Consider the following 5,199-nt stretch of genomic DNA (forward strand, 5'->3'; position numbering starts at 1 on the left):
GACCCAGAGGGCAAAAGAAAAGCATGATTTGAAACACAATTTGACATGCTCTTCTCATTGTGTGTGAATGGACTTAGTGTTCCTCAGTCCAGTAGGAAGGCCATGGTGTCACAATAGGGATTTATAAAGGGGATGAGGTAATCTTTCTTCATTGACAGTTAGTTTCCAGATGTCTGTGCTTTAATAGGGGGACAAAGTACTGTATGGGTTTATGATAGTATACAAAGGATACACAGGACAGAGTGGATCGGTGAGAATTGGATGCGCGAACTGTTTAAACCCACGAGCTTAGCGAGTGAGTTTTAGACTGTTCCAAAGTTAAACGAGAACATCCAATTCTCATTGATCCACAAAATAGGCCTGTGCATCATTTGTGTTATAAAATGGCCCCATGAATTCATGAAATACAACCATTTTCCCCATCATGCATCCGGTACACCTACAACACTGTGCAAGACTTGAGCCATGCGTTCGGATTTTACCGGATGCATGGCCATGCAGTAGGTTTTTACCGGACGCATGGCAGTGTGGATCAGTAAAATTCAATGCATGACAATTGACCTATCAGATTACAGAGATTCTAAAGCCCATTTTATAATTCGCCCTTACATTTAACCTGTTGAGGACGGACTGATTTTGCTACAACATGCATTTCCCATTGACACCTGCTCGAGTATACTCGGAACTCGTCCTCAATGGGTTAACATGCATGTCCATGGTGTCATGATTATGCTGATATGGGCAACTGGTGAAATGGAACAAACATGTACTTCTTAAAAGGGGATCTAGAACACTTGAAGTCACATTTTCAATAGAATGCAACAATACAAAACAAAAATCTTTGAAGACAAAACAAATATTTTGACTCATGGTATGCATATCGAAGGGAACGTTTTACTACATACATATTTAGTCGAAATGTGGGTGCTGTTGCCATCGAAACTCTCGGCTTTTAAAACTGACGAGACATCACTGACTTTCGAAAGGTGAAATCTGGTCAACCTTGCATAGACCTAATTACGTCTGTCCACCTCAACTGTGAATGTGCCCCCTTCCAAAAAAAATTTACCCCATGTTTACACAGTGATTGATGTTGAATCATTGTGCCAAACAGGCTGCCGTGAGTCACATGGTAAAGGATTCGACGAAGCCACGATGAGTCGGATGTATGCCAGATGGCGGGGAGTGGAAATAGTCGGATGTGAGAGTGAGAGATCAATAGCAGGCTGTCAATCATGTCCGCTGTGTGCTGGGGGTACTTCCCACAATGCAGTTTGCATCATCAAAACATAGTGCAGCGGTCATTGTAGTTTTCCCTGAGCCTGTCTTGTTGATGTGTTGGTGGTGGACACATACCAGACATCATTGTATGTCAGAAGGTGACCAATGTAATGAAGTTCATAATTGTATTGCAGATGGTATCACTGTGTGTCCGGGCGGGATACAAAACATGGTCCGAGGTTCATATCCCCACTTTTGTTGTTTTGATTTGTTTTGTTTTGTTTTATTTCATTTGAATTTTCTAGGGGATGTGGAACAGGATGGGATTGGGCAGGGGATATAGGATTGTGTTGTGGTTGTTTTGACAGTGGACTGGGATAGGGCAGGAAGATAACAGTGTACATTAAATTGCTTTCACATAGAAATGCACAGCGCATTTGGCTCCTTGTCCATGTCAGATTCATGCTGTTTTCTGTCTGTGATAGCTAGACTTGATTGAGGCCAATGTTGTTGTTTTTTTTTCTTTAGGAGTGGAATTACTGTCAGTGCTAGCTGTATAAAGTTGATTTATCTGGTGAGTTGTGGGCAAGAATTGTGGCTGCGATATGAACCTCTCACGTGACAAATATTACTATCATTTTCTTCTTTTAATACAACATTTGAATTGAGATAACTCATTGAAGTCAACTTGTTCAGGTTTCATTTTAGGGAGTTTTTGCAAATTACATTAGATATGAAACTGCAATAGAGGATTATTTGTAAGCTGGAAATCTGTTACTGTCTGAAGTGAAAAGAAGACAAAAATGAACATGATATCAAAATTACGATCATGGGCAAGCCAAGAAATCTCGTCTTGTTCAGGTGATAAAATAGGGTCCGAGTCATATGGCATAGACATCATGAAATACTTCTCCTTATTCACTTATTTATGTATTTTTATTTGGCCCATGATGATATTTCCAAGTCACTGATTGAGGCTGAATAACCCTCCATGTGCCCATCATATATGCACATACTGTAGGTATACTGTAAAACTGGACATTCTCACATGCATTTTAATTTTTCAAATTTTGTGAGAGCCATGATTCGCAAAATTAACACATGCAAAAGTGCATGTTGTACAAGAACGTAAGAATTATGCATTCAATGCCCGTGGCAATTCGCAAAAATATGCTGTGGCCAAAAAAGGCAGTTTTTAGTCCCAATTTGCAAAAAAAAAAATTGCCGCGAATATTTTAGGTTTTACAGTAACTTGTCAAGCTGCCTATATGTCTTTCATTTGCATTTTACTATCCCCTTCCCCCACCAAAAAAAAAAAAAAAAAAAAAAGGGGGGGGGGGGGAGGGGATAAAGAAAAGTGAAAGTTTATGCATGTACATGTATGTGAAAGTGTATAATATCATGGTTCACACAAGATCATTATAACCTAGTAGGGATTGGCAAACAAAAACTTAAAAGAGTTCAACTTTCTCTTCAAAGGAGCAATCTTGATACTTCCATGGAGGGTGCTATAAACCCATTAGCCCGCCCAGGCCAACTGAAACTTACGGTCAGGGCAAGTGATGTGAAGGGGCGTATAGTATGTGATCCTTTCCCGTGGGGCCTTTTGGGCAAGTAAGAATCTGCGATGCCCCATCACGTATGTGATTGCGTGTTCATGTTGGATTCAAGGTTTGAGCCTCTGCTCCAAGTGTCATCGACAATTTTTCCCATGATGTGGTTTCCATATCATGGGATGCTCGGTGGTCTAGTGGAGATGACACCTGTCCGGTGATCAGGAGGTCGTAGGTTCGAATCCTGCTCGAGTATGTACGCCCGTGATTTTTTATCATGGCTACTACTAAAACACTGATCAATTCAGTGCTTATTTACGTCGATGTAGGGCAATTTGTCAATCAGTTGCAATGAAAGCATCTCGATGGAAGAATTTCAGATTTTTTTCCTCTCACTGTCAGAGATTTGCTATCATTACTGTACCGTATTAAATGATTTTGTTGTCCAAGATGATGCTCTCCCAGGGGTCTACATTCTGTCTTTTGCCAGCGCTAAGACGTGAATCTCATGCTTGTATTCCACAGCATTAACGCAATATTCAAGTCGATGTGCGTCATGATCATCAGTTCTTACGGTTTTGAGCAATAAAATCGCCGGTGCTTTTATATGTTTTCTGTTTTGTCTCTTTTTTCCCTATTGCACATATGCACCAAAAGTGCATCCTACCTGAATGTTGCTGAAACCTTGTATTACGTAAAGTGTGCGTGCTGTCGTGTGGTAGCGATGCCGTCATAAGTGATGTACATTGTACATCTGCACAAGAAAAGGAGACATGAATGAGGTGCAAGGAAATATGCTTTGGGTTCCTCTCTCCCTTTCTCTTTTTCTCCCTCTCTCGTTCTGTCTGTCTCTCTCTCACTCTTCTTTTGTGATCCTCCATCTCCCTCTCATTCTCTCGTTGTCTCAATGGACCTTGCTGTCAACATTGCCGGTCTGTTACGGCGTGCTCTCTTTTGTCACCGTGCGCAAATGATGACTCACTGCCCATTCAAGCCTCACCGGTCGCCATGGCGACCGCATCCCTGAAGCCATTGAGGAGGGATGACTCCAGCAGTGATGTCAGCGGTGACATGGGGCCATTGATTGGTGATCAATGCCAACGAGAATAGATTATTATGAGTCGCACGTCGAAGGAAAAAAAAAAATCGCCCTCGCTGTGATGCAAGCATGAGAGAAATGATGCTGACATAAATTATGAAGAAATGAGGGCTCCACATGATCTGGGGAGAGAAAGAAATTCATAGAAAATATGCATATGCTCATATATGTTTAGCCACCACTCAAAAAGTCTTAAATAAATTTGTACTTGTAGCTGTTACACTGTATACCCTCCCAGGGTATGTGTCTGCTTGGCCAGTAATTACATGTCACTGACCATACACATCGATAGCAAGTAATACTGTACCTTGTGGTTGTGTGTGCATTTTTCCCATATTGTGATTTTCATTTGTTCCATTGTCGATTATGTGATACTGACATCTATGATTTGTGATGTATAGATATTCTTGACACGTTTTGACAACATATATACAAAGCCTACTTTTACCGAGATAATCTGTGTTCGCTGCCTGTGTTCATTTCTCTGACATACAACTTTTGTACTATTAATCGTCGGCTCACATGCTGTACAATGATGCTGGAAGTGATAACACTCAATATCCATCCCTTAACTATTTACCTGTTGATTAACGGTTGTTCTGACATCCTAAACTATTTTGAGGGTTGTCATAAAACATTCCACACTGTTTTATTAAAAGACATAAGGTGTGTTCATATTGTTGATGAAATATGAAGAGCTCTACTGTACATATATAATACAAGTATTTCATAACCTGAATGCAAAGATCCAGCAAAATACATCACAAAATAATGTTATTTAGGATGGTAATCAAACTTCTCATGAAATATGCAATGTGACCTTTGAGTGTGAGTCACATGGCTACATGGAGGAAACACCACAGTATTTTATGAATTAGAATGGCTCCAATTAAAATACCCTAGTATCTTTTGTAATATATTGTTTTGTTTTGCCAATGAGAACATTGAGCGTAACATACTGTGGTATTTAATAATATAATGGTTTTATATTCCAAAGTCAACACACAAAAATGTAGTTTAATGGGAACATGTACATGCACTTGAGCATTTCCACAGGAAAATGGTATGTTTGAGGGATGTCATGTTATATTCTGTTTCCAATATGCATTACCCACCAACACAATACAATCTTTGAGAACACTTCAATGAGATAAACTCAAACAAAGGGAAACTGACCAGAAATGAATATAATTCATTAATGAAAATTGAGCAAAGCAAATGGGATGTCATCGGGATGGAATCCCATTTTCTTTGGTCAAGTTTTCACACTTTAGAGATAATGTTGCCCCAACATTGCTTTAAAGAAGGGATTATAATTTTTGCTAA

The 5,199-nt window shown here is 39.8% G+C and overlaps 1 non-coding gene across 1 annotated transcript; it reads left to right on the forward strand.

Annotated features, from left to right (window-relative positions):
- The first annotated feature begins 2,957 nt into the window (after positions 1-2,957).
- Trnat-ggu (transfer RNA threonine (anticodon GGU)) lies at positions 2,958-3,030 on the forward strand. Its single transcript has one exon. It is a non-coding gene; the product is annotated as a tRNA-Thr (tRNA).
- The last annotated feature ends 2,169 nt before the right edge of the window (positions 3,031-5,199 follow it).

Source organism: Diadema antillarum, unplaced genomic scaffold (genome assembly GCF_040938485.1).
Source record: "Diadema antillarum isolate AM-2024a unplaced genomic scaffold, OU_Dant_1.0 scf00000043, whole genome shotgun sequence".
Lineage (NCBI taxonomy): Eukaryota > Metazoa > Echinodermata > Echinoidea > Diadematoida > Diadematidae > Diadema > Diadema antillarum.